Source organism: Canis lupus, chromosome 38, assembly GCF_011100685.1.
Source record: "Canis lupus familiaris isolate Mischka breed German Shepherd chromosome 38, alternate assembly UU_Cfam_GSD_1.0, whole genome shotgun sequence".
In the NCBI taxonomy this organism is placed as follows: Eukaryota; Metazoa; Chordata; class Mammalia; order Carnivora; family Canidae; genus Canis; species Canis lupus.
This window is the reverse complement of record NC_049259.1, coordinates 24,676,553-24,691,830: the sequence shown is the minus strand read 5'-3', so window position 1 is coordinate 24,691,830 and position 15,278 is coordinate 24,676,553. Positions and strand designations below refer to the sequence as shown.

Genomic DNA, 15,278 nt, shown 5'->3' with positions numbered 1-15,278 from the left:
CTCTGTCTTTTGCTCCAAAAAGGAGACCAGATCTGGCTTTGACACAATGAGACCCAAGAAGAGGAGGTGTCCGTAGTTCGCTAACATCACATCCCTGTAGAGTTTCCGCTGAGTGTGGTTCAGCCATGTTCACTCCTCCTGAGAGAATTCTATGGCCACATCCCTGAATGTCAGCAGTCTCTGAGACCCTGCCATTTCTGCTCCTTTCACCTCGTCCTCTAGCGTGCTCTCTCACAAGATCTTCGTGGAGAAATCCCCTTTTGGAAATTGTATATTGTTTTAGCTTTCACTTTTAGGTTTTATTTTTATTAGAATCCATTTTGAGTATTGAGTGTGTATTTTTATTGTGTGTAGTCAGTAAAACCTACTGGAAATGTTTGCACATGGAGACAACTTTAGTGGCAGTTTGGAGACTGCAGTGAGGAGAGAAAAGATAGCTGGTGTGAGCTGACAGCAGCAGGCGAGTGGGGGAGCCGGGGACAGGACAGGTTTGATGGTGTCTTAGGGAGAAAAGGAGTTGGGTGAGGAGTGAGCATGAACTGCATGGGGAATATGGGCTTTATAATTCACTGCTCACTTCCGGCTTTCTAGGAGGAAGATTCCACAATAATAATAGTGATAGCATTTAAAGCTTAAGTATTGCTTACTATGCACCTAGCAATGTTCTAGGTATTTAATATAAACTCATTTAATCCTCACAAAACTCACACAGACACTATTACCATCCGTTTTCAAGACGACAACTAAACGAGAAGGATTATTAACTTGGACACTTTCATACAGCTCATAAATGGCAGAGCCAGGGAGATGTGAAACATCTCACTTTTGTCTTTTTTTCTTAAGATTTATTTATTTATTTTAGAGAGAGAGAGTATGAGTGGGAGGGAGAGGGGGAGAGAGAGAATCTCAAGAGGCTCCCTGCTGAGCATGGAGCCTGATGTGGAGCTCGATCTCAGGACCCTGAGGTCATGACCTGAGCCAAAACCAAGAGTCGGACACTTAACTGTCAGCACCACCCAGGTGCCTAACTTTTGTCTTAACCATAAAGAAAACAGTATCTGAATGCAGGAACAAATGTCAACTAATACTCAGCCTTGGGACGCCTGGGGGGCTCAGCGGTTGGGTATCTGCTCGTGGCTCAGGGCGTGATCCTGAAGTCCCTCATCGGGCTCCCCCAGGGAGAGTCCTCCCTCTGTGTCTCTGCCTTTCTCTCTCTGTGTCTCTCATGAATAAATAAAATAAAATCTTAAAAAAAAACAACTCAGCCTTAATGTCATAGAGAGAAAGCACGCAGAGCATGCCTAACTAGAGAACAGATGCCCCATCTAAAGTTCGGCCACAAAGTAAAACAAAAGCCTGCATTTTTTGAGAAGCCAAACCTCTGGAGTTTTAGAAACAGCTAGATAGAGCCACCAAATTAATAAATAAACAGAGCCACCAAACAAAGCTGCCCAAAAGGAAAGAAAGCCACTAAATAAGAAAGAAGCCACCAAATACATACATATCCATCCATTCGTCCATCCATCCATCCATCCATGCATACATACATATATACTTAAAGCCACCAAAGTAGTTTCTACTGTATTTCTCTCTTATTTTTATCACCACTAACAAGGATGTCCCTTCCTTTGTCCAACACGTGCATGTGTCATGGTGTCACTCTGCTCCCATGTGCCTGGCTGCTCCATCCGCATTTACTGTGGTGCCCATGTCATTGCTCCAAGCTGAGTCCTGCATCTTGGTGACATATCCCTGTGATTGTTTGAGCACTTTCTTAATCCCATCACAAAGAGCTGTTCTGGGCTCATCTTGTCCTTTGCCTGCCCGAGCCGTGTTCCTAATCATTTCTCCAAGGAGCTCTGGTTCTTCCTCGTGGAGAATGGTGTTTGAAACAAAGATCTAGACACTCGGTGTCCTCATTGCTTTTAGCTCCAGCCAGTGGGCTGACTTTGGGAGTCATACATAAGTGTGTGTGTGCGAGTACACATGGCATACCTATCTCCGTGTATTTCTGCATCTGTTCATCTGTATAAATACCCTCCAGTTGTATTCCAGTGATAGGGCCTTCTTCTTTAACCTCAGTATTTTATTTATTTGCTCGAACCCCTTAAACGTACAAATCTTCTGCCCATAATTAGTCAGATTCTTGCTCCAGGACCTGTGGGCTCCCCTCTCCCAGCAGCCATGCCCCAGCCCAGGGGACAGGGAAAAGGGAAGAGAAGGGAGAGGTGAGAAGGGGAAGGACTGAATCTTGGCCCATTACTCTGCCGGGGGGAAGAACTGAGGGAAAGAGGGGCCGGATAGAATTTTAAACTTGAAAATAGTCAATTTCATCAATTTCTCTTTCTCTCTGTTTCTTTCCTGTCACCAGCTAAGTTCCTAAAAGTGATTGTAGTACTCTTTATGTAAGCCTTTTGTTTTATTTTTGACATTTGAATCTTTAATCCACCTGAAATGTAGTTGGGGGTGTTTTAGGATCTAATTGTACGTAATGTGTCCAAGTGGATAGCCGGGTACCCCAACATGGGTGTTCACTGGTCTTTCTTTCCCCTTCTGAGTTGCAATGCCATCTCCACTGGATTCTGTTTTACATCGTTCTTCTTCTGTATTCCTATGTTCCATTTGTCTGTTTCTTCCACTGTATGTCCGGTACTGGGACCTCACCTCACAGGCTCATTGTGAGCATTGCAGGAGAAAAGCATGTCAAATGATTAGTAATGGGTAAAAAGATGTGAAATGCACACAGTGGAATATTGCTCAGTCATAAACAACAGTGAGACCTTGCCGTTTGCAACACATGGATGGGCCCTGAGAGTGTCCTGCCAAGTGTGACGTAAGTCTCACGAGAAAGACAAATACCGTGTGATCTTACTTATATGTGGAACCTCAGAGACAAAAACCAAGCACCTAGAAACAGAGAGCAGATTGATGGTTGCCAGAGGCAGGGGGTGGGGGAAGTGGGTGAAGAGGGATAAAAGGAACAAACTTCCAGTTACAAAATAAACTACTTATGAGGATGTGATGTGCAGCACGGTTAGTGCCGCCGTAGTGCATATTTGAAAGTTGCTAAGAAAATAAATCAAGTTCTCATCACAAGAAAGACATTTTGTAACCATGTATGGTCAGTCACCTAGGCTTACTGTGGTGATCATTTCACAATATAGACAAATATCTAATTGTGTTCTACACCTGATGCTGATGTAGTGTATGGCAATTACACCGCAGTAAGGAGGTTAGAGGCGGCCGTCTACTGCAGTCAGCACGTACTACGCGTTGTTATCAGCATCTCAGTGGAGAAGGAATCAGATATTGAAACAGTAGAAGAATAAACTGCAAAAAAAAGTAAAAAGTATTTTAAGAAGTACTGGCATCTCTTTCCATAAAAACTCAGAACTTCTCATTTACAAAAATGAGAAACTATGCTTTGGGATGACAAGAACTCCTATTCCTTATAGTCAGATGAATTACTTTAAAAAACACAACCAAGGTTAGGCGAAGCTCGATTATTTACACTTAGGTGCTGTAGGTTACATCCTAGGTCCCATAGCAGGGTTTGTCCAGCACCGCGGGTGCCAGGCAGCGGCCTGCAGTCTAGCTGGGGAAACTGACATCTGAACAAATAAATATAAAGATGAAAATGCTGACATACAGTATTTTCATTTGTCTTCCCTGATACGTAAATATTTTTTTAATTTATTCATGAGAGACACACAGAGAGAGAGAGAGAGAGAGAGAGGCAGAGACACAGGCAGCGGGAGAAGCAGGCTCCATGCAGGGAGCCCGATGTGGGACCCGATACCGCGACTCCAGGATCAGGCCCTGGGCTGAAGGCAGCGCTAAACCGCTGAGCCCCCCCGCCCCCGGGCTGCCCTGATAAGGAAATATTTATTTTGGAACTGCGCTGAGCCATTTCCCTAAACAAAGGATGGGAAGATGAGAATACCTAAATAGTGGTTTTTTAAAAAAAGATTTATTTATTTGCAAGAGTGAACGAGCACGCACGAGCGAGCGCGCGAGCATGGGGGGCGGGGCAGAGGAAGAGAGGGTCTCTAGCAGACTCTCTGCTGAGTGCAGAGCCCAGCACGGGCCAATCCTGCCACCCTGAGATCACGACCTGAGCTGAAACCAAGAGGCCGACGCTCCACTGAGCCACCCGGGTGCCCCTTAAATACTGTTTTGGGCCAGCTTCCCATGAACTGCATCTCTGGAGTACTTACGTGTCTCCCCCCACACCCAAATCCCTATGCATTGCCAATCTCGGAGATGGCAAAAAGGCACATTTCGGGAATGCTTCTTTAGTATATTTTCTGCTTTTAAAAACATCAACTCCATATAATCCATGTTCAATCCTGAATAGTGAATGCGTATAACCCACATATTAGCAGAATAATGGCCATTTCTGTACCTTCCTCTAATATTTCCTCTGCTGCTTCTAGTTCTGTGACTAAAATCACATAAGTAATTTGTGTTTAAGATCAAAATAATGCATTTTAAAATCCTAAGAGTCTGTTCTCTGTATGTTCCACACCTATGACAGGATGATTTTTGAGCCATTCTCTTGTAAACGAGAAACACGGTATCAAGGGTACACCGCCAGCTGTGAAACCCCCATTCCAGTTTTTTGTTTGGTAACCATGTGAGAAATGCCAGTTACTGAAACTGGGGAGGGAGAGTGGCGTTCCCTGTAACCCTGGTTCGCGCGCAGAAAGGGCCGTCTGCGCCACCACGGTGCCGAGACCGGTGACCCTGTCTGTATGATGTCGACTTTTCAAGGTCAGTTGACACCAGCCCCAAGTCTCGGGCAGCAGCTGCCCCAGGACAGTGCTGTGGGAAGTGACACTACCGGCAGCAGCCGCCGGTCTGGATCCTAGGGCCGCCCGGTGGCACGGGCTCCCTGTGCGTGCGCAGTCACAGGTCTTATTTCTAGTACATGTTTTATTATACCTAATACGTACAGAGCATTTTATCCAGTGGAATTATGAAATTTTCAAAAATTAAAAGGCCAGAAAGAAGTACCAGTTGGGTTGGAACGAACATCGCGACACAGAGGTTACCTGTGGATCACATCTCCGCGCAGCTGGAGGCAGAGGAAGCCCTGACCTGCCCGTCCTGACCACAGCGTAGTGGAGGTTCGGGGACCCTGCGTCCCCGGGAAGAGCCTGTACTCTAGGGCCAGTGACATTAAAGCATCACCCCCAGGAGGAGTGAGGCCAGGAGGGTGGGGATGACGGCCCTGCTGGGCAGGGTGGAGGCTGGCTTGGTCCCCGGGAAACCATGCCATGGTCCCTGCCCCTTTCCGTGCCTTCGGGACGTGGGCAAGATGCATGTCCCGTGTGCTGGTGGGAGCGGCCTGGGCGCATCCAGGAGAGACACGCGGTGGGTCCTGTGCACCCGAGCAGCAGGCGGCGGCCTCAAGTGATCCTCCTCCCCCTCCCCTCCCTCCCCCTCCCCCCTCCTCCTCCCTCTCCATGTTCTTGTCTTCCCCCCTTCAGTCCCACCCGCTCAGTTTCCCTCTCTCCCTCTTCTGTTTCCCACTTTACCCCGAGGCTGGATTCTAGGTTTCCCAGTTCCTGTCCTTTGACTGGCCGGGGGCTGTGCTTTGCTCTTCCTTCAGGGGACCTGGCCCGGATCTAGCCTGATCCTGGGGTGCCTTCCAAGGGCCGCACCACCCTGGAATCGTACACAAGGCTGTGTGGAGAAGCTTCCATAGTTCTTCCAGTTTCAGAGGGTTTCCTGGGTTCTCTGGGTTGATGATGTCCTCGCTCCCAGATGACTCATTGGGCAGCTTCCATCTGCCCTTCGGGTGTCGGGGGAACTGTCTGCAGCAGGGTGGCCCTCAGGGGGGACGGAACTTCTCCATAGCAGTCTAAAGGGACTTGACTGTTCCCCAGCAATTCATTAATTATTACATTCCTGTGCGTGCCTCAGCATGGGAGGGTAAAAGCTTTGCTTTTAAAAACCGTAGTGCGCTTAGGCTTGTAACATGCAGTCTATAGTTATTTTCCATATTTCAAATATTTCTAACCAATGGTCGGCTCCATTTAAAACAACGTAGGTATTCTCATGTTAATTGTATTTTTTCCAACTCAGAAACAAAGGCATTCAGTGTTTTTGAGGCTGACTGTCCAGTGGAAGAACATTGTTTTTGGAATCAGTTATAAATTCATTAGAAAAATATGTCAGATTGATGGCATCTGGGGTTTCTTGTAAGGCTTTGAAGGTGGGCAGGTCAAGTATAACAAAACAGTAATGTAGACTTTTAACTATAGTTTTTTTCTAGTTGGTCAAGGAGCCCAAGTTATTTTCTGGACTAGAATCCTCATTCCCGTGAATCGTCTTGATAGCCTGGGGAGTCGCGCCTCCCGCGGTGCCAGGGCCTCCGCACCTGGCGGGTGTCGGGCTAGAGCAGAAACGTTCTCCTTGGAATTGGCTGCTGCGTTCGTCTCTGCACTGATAACTCTGGCCTCAAAAACAAAATGCCCGTTTCTGAGGGTCTTAATTCTCCTGGGATGTCATCAAATCTAAGTAACCAACGCGAACCCCTCACTCCCACTTTTTAAAAAAATGCTGATGATCGACCGTGGCTCAGAGTGCGGGGCTGAGCCAGCAGAGCGTCGTCACAGGGCCGGTGTGGGTGTGATGGTGAGCGGGCACGGAGGTCCTGGTGTGTGCGCGTGCGTGTGTGTGTGCATGCGTGTGCGTGTGCATGTGTGCTACGTGCAGTCCGGGTGAACAGGCCCCGGCCGAGGGCAGTTTCTGCCTTGGGATGCCCCCGTGTTCACGTGGAGCCCCTCTCTAGCCTCGAGGGTGAATGTGTCTTCTGCGTCTTAGTGATGAAGGCAATGTCAGGCTGGTGTCAGGCCGCGGTTTGCGGCGGTGGAGAAAGGAGGCAGCGGGCGCCCCGCGGGGCAGGTGCAGGCCCGCGCCCCATTCCCCACCCCCGGCGCCCAGCAAGGCTATGTCTGGGCCCCTCCGGGGCTAAGGCGTGAGCTCCGGCGCCTTCCCTGTCGCTCCTCGGAAGAGGAGCCCGCGGTCAGGCCTAGGTGCTCAGCTCACCGTTTTGCTCTGCTTCCCCTCCAGGGGTGCGGGTGCTGCTGCGGGTGCGGCTGATGCTCTGCTTACAGGAGAGCTGAGCCCTGGGGGATAGACGGGCGCCGAGCTCTTCCAGTGAGCACAGTTTGGGGAGCAGGACAGTGGCTGCTGCAGCGCCCCGACGGCCCTGTCTGTCCTGGGGGACGGAGGTGGTCCAGTGTACAGCGTTTGCAGATTTGTCTGGGGGGAGAGGGGGCCCCGGGGAACCCTCGGGGCAGGGGCTGCGGGGGAGGTTTGCAGACACGGGGTGGGGGGGCCTCTGCCCGTCGCACTCCCTTAACTCGGGAGCTGACACAAGGCCAAACAAACAACTCGACAGCAGTGGACAAATTCTGGCTTCTTTGTCCCCGCCCTTCCTGCGTTAGGGCGAGCACAGCAGCCCCCGAAGAGCCCCGTCGGGACCAGGAGCCCCAGGACCTGCTCACCTCCACCGTCCTCTGCTGTTCCACGGAAAGGAGGCGAAAGGAGCTAACTAACGGTTGGCTTCGGCGCTGGAGGCGAGGTAAGGGAGACCCGCGGCGGAGGGTGCCTTGCGGCATTCTCGGTCGTCGGAAAGGCCTCTCAGATGCCCTTTCTTCAGTTTTCTAACTAAAGGAAAAGCTGTGTCACCCTTCCTAACAATATATACAGAAGTATTGGACGCTCTGGACTCTTGGGAAAGCAGCAGGTTTTAGCCAACCCTGTCTCACCCTTTGCAAGACTGGCACGTGCAGGTGGCCACTAGGTGCCGGCAGGTGGGTGCCCGGCGCGGGCTGCCTCTGTTGGCCAAGTCTTCGTTACCGACACCAGGCCGGTCGGAGTTTCGCCGTTAACCTTGCTTTGTTGCCGAGTGCTTTCCATGCTCAATGGAACAAAATGTAAAGAATGAACTAGCTTAATTTTGTAGTGTGAAATGCTTCCTTTTTAAATCTCAGAAGACCTTTACTCCCCGCCTCTTGAAGATCTTTGGACTCTCCCAGGTTGTGCGTAATGCTAAGAATACCGTCATTTATACGCTGTAAGGGAATGTGATTTGAACGCTTCCTACCTAATGCGACTGGTATTTTTCCCCAATTACGGGAGAGGCAGACCATCACTCTCCAGTTTCAAAAACAGAATGCAGCTGGCTTCAGGAGGGCTGAGCTAACAGAACATTTAATATTTTGAAAAATAGGTCCTGGGGGGAAAAGACTTTTCTGTACAAAAAGATACTAAATTATTTAGCTTGGCAGCTCCAGGGTGTGAATATTTTGTGCGCTATGACTGTCATTTATTTTTTATTGAGTTCAAATGGAAACATTGCAAACCTTACTCCGACGTGCAGTCCGTTATGAGATCTCATCAGACCCCTGGCTGCAGCTGCCAGCGCGTCCCTGTGATCCGCATAGGCGCATTCCACTCTGAGGGGATCAGTACTTAATTTTCAAAATTCTCAGCAAATAGCAAAGCTGCAGCCAGAAATTCCTTCTCTGACACTCCTTCCGGGCCAGATGAAGCTAATAATTCCCCGGCTGTGTTGCTGTCATTCATTACTAATCCAGGTATGGCTGCTCACTGGTTTTAATTTTCTTTTTCTGAACCCAAAGGCAGTGTTTGCCTTTTCCCATGAGAAGGCAGAGAGGACATGCCCGAGATTCCGGCGCCTGGAGGGGGGCCTTCCCTGCCCGGATGCCCGGGCTTTGCTGCGGGTGTGAGCTTGCACCTACACTCCCAGCGGTGCAGGGCCGGCGGGCGCCTGGGCCTTTGAGAAAAAGAGCGCTGTTAGGGATTTGCCCCTAACTTTTTAAAGCTGGTGTCATAGGAAGGAGCTCTTTCTTACCACATGGTATCAACTGATGCCACTTGTAGTTTGGGGACAGAATGTTGAATTGGATGGATAGCACGTTTTAATGTTTATTACAAGTCTTGTTATAAAAATAATAGAACTTTGGGAAACATTCAAAATGTTCTCGCCACGTAACATTCTGTTAAAATCAGATCAGGGTGTATTGATCTCATGTTTTAAACTGTATTAATGGATACTTAAAAACGGTGTGTGTAGGATAAAAAACGTGGAATTTGGAATTAGGCAGTTTTGGCTTTGTCTCAGCTGGCTCTGGGACTTTAAGCCAGTGGCGTAAGATCTCTGAGTCTTAGTCTTTTTATCTGTAAAAAAGCACAACGGCATAAAAGAGGGTCAACGGTCTGGTAGAAACAGAGTGCCTCGGGCATACTTGGTGCTCAGCAAATGGTACAGTATATATTGATTAAGAATAATCCATCTGCCTACCTACTTGCCTATCAATGTTTATCTTATAGATCTTTTTTTGTCCTCTCCCCTTTTTAAAAATCCAGCTGTGTTCTGGGGGGTGCAGGGTGACTCAGCCATTTAAGCATCTGACTCGGTTTTAGCTCAGGTCACGATCTCGGGGTCGTGAGAGTGAGCCCCACGTCGGGCTCTGTACTCAGTGTGGATTTGGCTTGGGATTCTCGCCCTCTCTCTCCCTCCCCCTACTTGTGCCCGTGTGTGAGCTCTCTCATTCTCTCTCTCTCTCTCTCTCTCTCTCTCTCTCTCTCAAAATAAAAACAAATAAGGCCCCTGGGTGGCTCAGTTAGTTAAGCATCTGCCTTCGGCTCAGGTTGTGACCCCAGGGTCCTGGGATCAAGTCCTGAGTCGGGCTCCCTGCATGGAGCCTGCTTCTCCCTCTGCCTGTGTCTCTGCCTCTCTCTCTGTGTGTGTCTCTCATGAATAAATAAAATCTTCAAAAAATAAATAAAACTTAAAAGTCAGAACAAACAAAACACTACAGTTAATCCACTCATGAATGTAGCCATTCGGTTGACAGTAAAGACCATAAATGTCACACAGTGAACAGAGATGAACAGAACATAGATCCATGTCCTACCTTTGAGGACATCCCTGGCTTGAAAGGGTTGCTCAGCCTTTCAGAAAAACAAAATATAAAATTATCTTTGTGTTTTAAGATTCTATTTTTTTAAGTAATCCGTACAGCCAATGTGGGGCTCGAACTCACACCCCGAAGGTCAAGAGCCATATGCTCTACCGACTGAGCCAACCAGGCGCCCCTAAAGTCATCTTATTACCACTCTCTTTTAATGCGGCCACAATGCCTCACAAGGAAAACATACTGTGAAGGACGTGAACATTTCCTTGCTATAGTAGAAGGGAAAACCTACTATAAACTACTATAAACTATCTACTATAACGAGTAGATCTACTATAAACATTCCTAAAAATAAATAAATCTACCTCTTGAGAAGCAGAATCTTTGCTTTAAAAATATTTTTGTTGTAACATGATCTATATTAGGATAATGTTAGCAGAGAACTCAGGATGTGTGGCTTTCCTAATACCAAGTGTTGTTGATAAGCATCAGGCGAATCATCCTGTGGTGTGTGAGCTTGGAAAGAACAGTAGGGTGACGACCAGGGCCTACAGGTGACGGGACTGGGCGACGTCTGGGGAGCAGGGGCCCGCAGGTGTTCGCTGGAAGTCGAGAGAGCAAGAGGCAGGCGTGGACACCCCCAAAGGACCCCTGACAAAGTGCGCTCGAGTCACTAACGCTTGGGGAGCCGCCCTGACTTCATCACCACGCTGAATTTTTCAGAGACTGAGCACACAGCCGCGACGATCCCGGGGAGGAGAACTCCCATTGGACGCCCCGGACGGCTGCGTGCACAGGACAGACTCCCCGGGACCAACGGGGCGCCCGTGTGGCAGGACTCCCCGTGCAGCACACGCAGACGGGCCCCGCAGGCCTGTGACCCCGACGAGCCCCGGCTCACAGTGCCGGCCTGAGTGCAGTGGCCGGGACCCCGGTCCTCACACGTTTATCCAGGATGCCAAATGTTTTCATAGTTTAAAGGTCAACAGAATACAGCTAGATTTTTAAAGAGATTTTAATGATTTTTAAAAAGATTTTACTTATTTCTTCATGGGAGACAGAGAAAGAGAGAGAGAGAGATGGGGAGGGAGAGGGACGGAGGGAGGAGCAGCCTCCCCACGGGGCAGGAAGCCCCATGCGGGACTCGATCCCAGGACCCCAAGATCACAACCCGAGCTGAAGGCAGATGCCCACCCGCTCAGCCCCCCCAGAGGCCCCTATAACTTTTATTTTGGACCTAATTTCGAACTGGGAGCCCCGGGAACTCCTGGGTCCCCTTCCAGTGTGCCAGGCGCCGTTTGTGACCGTGATCAGCGCCGTGGGCTACCCTGCAGTCCGGGTCTGTACCGCTGCTGCTCTCCTGTCCACCGTCCGGCCCAGGCCACATACTCAACGTAAGTTCGTGTCCTCCTTTAATTAAATGTAGGGCGGCTCTTGAGTCCTTTACTTTCTTGATCTTAATCAGCGTATTTTGAAGAGCAGAGGTCAACTATTTTGTTGGACAGCCTCAGCTTGGGTTTGTCTACTGTGTCCTGGTGAGAGTGAGGTTTGCTAGTTTGGGCAGGAAAGGGGACGGGGTGTCGTGCCCTCCCCGGAGCTCACGCCGGCAGGTACACGATAGGAGTACAGATGCCACGCTCTCCCAGTCGGTTAGGCCGTGTCGCCCGGTTTCTCCACTGTAAAGTCACTGTTTTCCCTTTGTGACTAATACATAATTTGTGGGGAGATGCTTCGAGACTGTAAATATCTTGTTCCTCAGCAAACTTTCACTCGATGGCTGTAGCCTCCATCCTCCCGCGTCCCATATTTATTGGTCAAGAAAGAGCTTCCCTGTCTTCATTTTTAAAACTCCTGTTATTAGTTCAAGCTCACAGATTCTTACTTTATTCAAGGAATTATATTCGTCACCATCATTAATTGTTTTGATGCCGGAGTTCTGCCAGCACTGGTCTCCGGGAGTCCTTACCTACTCACTGCTCCCCTGGCCTTGGGGTAGGTCTCCGCCATTTTTGAGAAATTCTTACTTTCTGGTGAAACAAGATGTTCCAAGATCTTCATGCGCCTTCTTTGGCACAGCCCTAGACTCTGCCTTGATTGCTCTGTGTGGAGAATGGTATTTTACAAGCAAGATCTGGGTGTTTGGTGTGCACGCGGGTACTAATACGCTGTTAGCTCTAGACCCTGTTCGTGTCGGGCTCTCAGGCTGAGCCAGGGAATACGTGTCTGTGCGTGAGTGTGCCCGTCCATGCCCAGCGGGCCGTCCACAGCACCCCCTTCCCATCTAGCCGCCCAGGATTCACTCCAGTGTTGTCATGCTTGGGACCCCACAGGGAGGAGCCTCGCTCCGCGCTGCTGTTGGAGCCCCTGCCACCATGTCCAAGCCTTGGTCCTGGGTGTAAATCCACGGCTTCAGGATTTGGGTGAACCAGTGAGTAAATATAATAGTTGTGGTGTCCTCTCCGTATGTATCCTCACAGCTGTGACCAATATCTGGCGAGAGGCGGATGTTAAAATTTTGTTGAACGTATAGTTCTTTCCTCTCTAATATCCTCCTATTTTTTTTAGATTTATTTATTTGTTTATGATAGACAGAGAGAGAGAGAGAGAGAGGCAGAGACACAGGCAGAGGGAGAAGCAGGCTCCATGCCAGGAGCCCGACGCGGGACTCGATCCCGGGACTCTAGGATCGTGCCCTGGGCCAAAGGAAGGCGCTAAACCGCTGCGCCACCCAGGGATCCCCTTATCTTCCTATTTTATTTTCAAACCAGATAAGATAGGATTCCATATAATGGGTTCATATATATCCATGTGATGATTCCTGGTTTTTTTTTTTAATTTGTTTATTTTTATCTTTAAGACTTATTTAGTTAGAGTGAGCACAAGTGGGAGGGGCAGGGGGAGAGGGAAATAGAATGTGCAGTCGACCGTGAGCCGTGGGCCGCGCGCAGCACGGGGCTGTGTCTCATCACCCAGAGATCATGACCTGAGCTGAAACCAGCAGTTGGACACTTAACTGGCTGCACCACCCAGGCACCTCAAGTGCTCTTGTTTTTTGCCATTTAAAGCTAAAATCCAGAGGGGATCCCTGGGTGGCGCAGCGGTTTAGCGCCTGCCTTTGGCCCAGGGCGCGATCCTGGAGACCCGGGATCGAATCCCACGTCGGGCTCCCGGTGCATGGAGCCTGCTTCTCCCTCTGCCTATGTCTCTGCCTCTCTCTCTCTCTCTGTGACTATCATAAATAAATAAAGATTTAAAAAAATTTAAAAAAAAAAAAAATAAAGCTAAAATCCAGAGAAATTAATCAATAGGAATAGTCATTTTCCAGTAAGAGAAAGTCATACATAAAAATAAAATTACTGTTCATTTGTCTGAAAAAAAAAACACCTCAGGTTTGGGCAGCACCATTGAAAAGGTTTCCATTTTTCTAATTACAGAAATTGTAGCTTGCAGAGTCTGGCACATTTTTCACATTTGTAAGCTCTGGCGACGTGAAAGAAGTTCTTCATCTGAATTCTGTTCTTACACCCCCGCTGTCAGACAGAAGGAATTTCCATGTCCCTGCTGCTTGTTATTAAGCTGCTATGAGAAAGAATGCTTGAAGATAACTTGGGAGCAAGTGATTAGAAATTCCTGACAACCTTCAGACTCCTTGCCAGTTGTATTAACCATGAGTAATCTGGGGGAAAACAGTAGGGTTTCATTCACCTATGCCCTCGAAGGTTGTAGATTTACAGTTTAGGACAGCCGTTAATCATGTTCTCTCTCAAAGTGGATTTTTTTTCTAAACCTCAGGAAATGTCTATTTTTCTCTTGATATAATTAAAACCAACAACTCCTTGCTCGCGGACTCTTACTTTATCCCTAGAAACTTGTTTGAAAAACTCCTTTATCCTTTTCTGTGTTTGCTTTTTCTGTTTACCTGAAAGATATTAAACCTCTCATATGCATTGTAACTTCAGGACAGCACGCGACGTGATTTCTAGTGAGTCATCCTAGCAGAAACCAGGAAGGAAACAAGGGGGTTAGCTTTGTGTTTGGGAAGGTTCTTCCTACAGCTGGCTGGGAATTGATTATTTTTTGTTTTAAAGAAGTTTTCTTCCAACAGGGTCTCTGTGACCCTTTACAGAAACACTTTGTCCTCCTGCTTAAACGGAGGGAGTGCCAGGAGTCTGCATCTTTTAAAACTAACAAAAGTCAAGACACTTAAAGACTTATGTTAAAGTCTCCTTATTTAAAGAAAAATTAAGTACTTTACAGAGTGTTTTCTAAGATTAGATTTTGGAAGTAAGGTTTCTTGGGTTTGTTTTCTTAATTTGAGAGAGCGAGAAAGAGCGTGCATGCGAGCCGGGGGGAGGCAGAAGGGGAGAAGGCGGCTCCACGCGGAATGGGGAGCCTGTCGCAGGACTCGATCTCACGACCCTGAGATCACAACCTGAGTGGAAACCAGGAGTCGGACGATCAGTCTGCTGAGCCCCCCGGCGCCCCTGGATTTCTGTGTCTATGTAAACTTACAAAGCTGAAATCCCAAAAATTGTTGTTTCAGGAATACTTGGAGGAGGTTAAAGTCGGGGGAGCAGAGGGGCAGCGGGGGTCTCTCCAGGCTGTTGGCGCCCTCGCTCTCAGGCACGCCCTCCGCTCTGTGAGCCACGGCTTTGGCTTCACCCCCTTCTCTCACAGGAGGACGGGGCCTGAGAGGTGCCTGGGGCTGGGTTGCACTTCCTCTGTTTCGTGTGTTTCTGAGTGAGACAAACCTCAAGCACATGAAGCTGCAGGTACGTTTTCATTTCATGAGCTAAAGGATATGCGTGGATGTGAAGTAACTTGGGTCACCCTTTCCTGTAACTTTGCAGCGAGCCAAGTCTCTCCACCAATTGAAGTAGACACTTACTTTCTTTTCAGTTTTCAAGAATCGCAAACGGGCAGCTGGTGGCTCAGTCGTTTGGGCACGAGGCTCTTGATTCTGGCTCAGGTCGTGATCTCGGGTTTGTGAGGCTGAGGCCGGGGGTCGGGGAGCCTGGTGCTGGGCGTGGAGCCTGCCCAGGACTGTCTCAGCCCCCACCCCCCACTCGTGTACTTGCGCCCTCTCAAACAACAACAAAAACAACACAGCGGAATATTGGTAAAAAATGACACATGAATCTTTTAACAGAAATATATTAAATTTAACTGAGTCAAGTCCAATTCTAGAGAGGGCCAGTTTGAATTAGAAAACAGTGTGGAGGGGCCCCTGGGGGGCTCAGTGGGCGAGCGTCTGCCTTCAACTCAGGTGACCCCAGGGTCCCGGGATCGATTCCTGCTTGGGCTCCCTGCAGGGAGCCTGCT

The 15,278-nt window shown here is 48.8% G+C and overlaps 1 protein-coding gene across 6 annotated transcripts in view; it reads left to right on the top strand.

Moving 5' to 3' along the window:
• Positions 1-15,278, top strand: part of DISP1 (dispatched RND transporter family member 1) — a 155,991-nt gene that overhangs the window by 51,141 nt on the left and 89,572 nt on the right. For 2 of the 6 annotated variants that reach the window (XM_038586422.1, XM_038586419.1), the window contains exon 3: positions 7,458-7,594. The exons of the other annotated variants lie outside the window; for them this stretch is intronic. The gene's annotated coding sequence lies outside the window, so the exon portion shown is untranslated. The remainder of the gene's footprint in view (positions 1-7,457; positions 7,595-15,278) is intronic. 6 annotated transcript variants of the gene reach the window in all.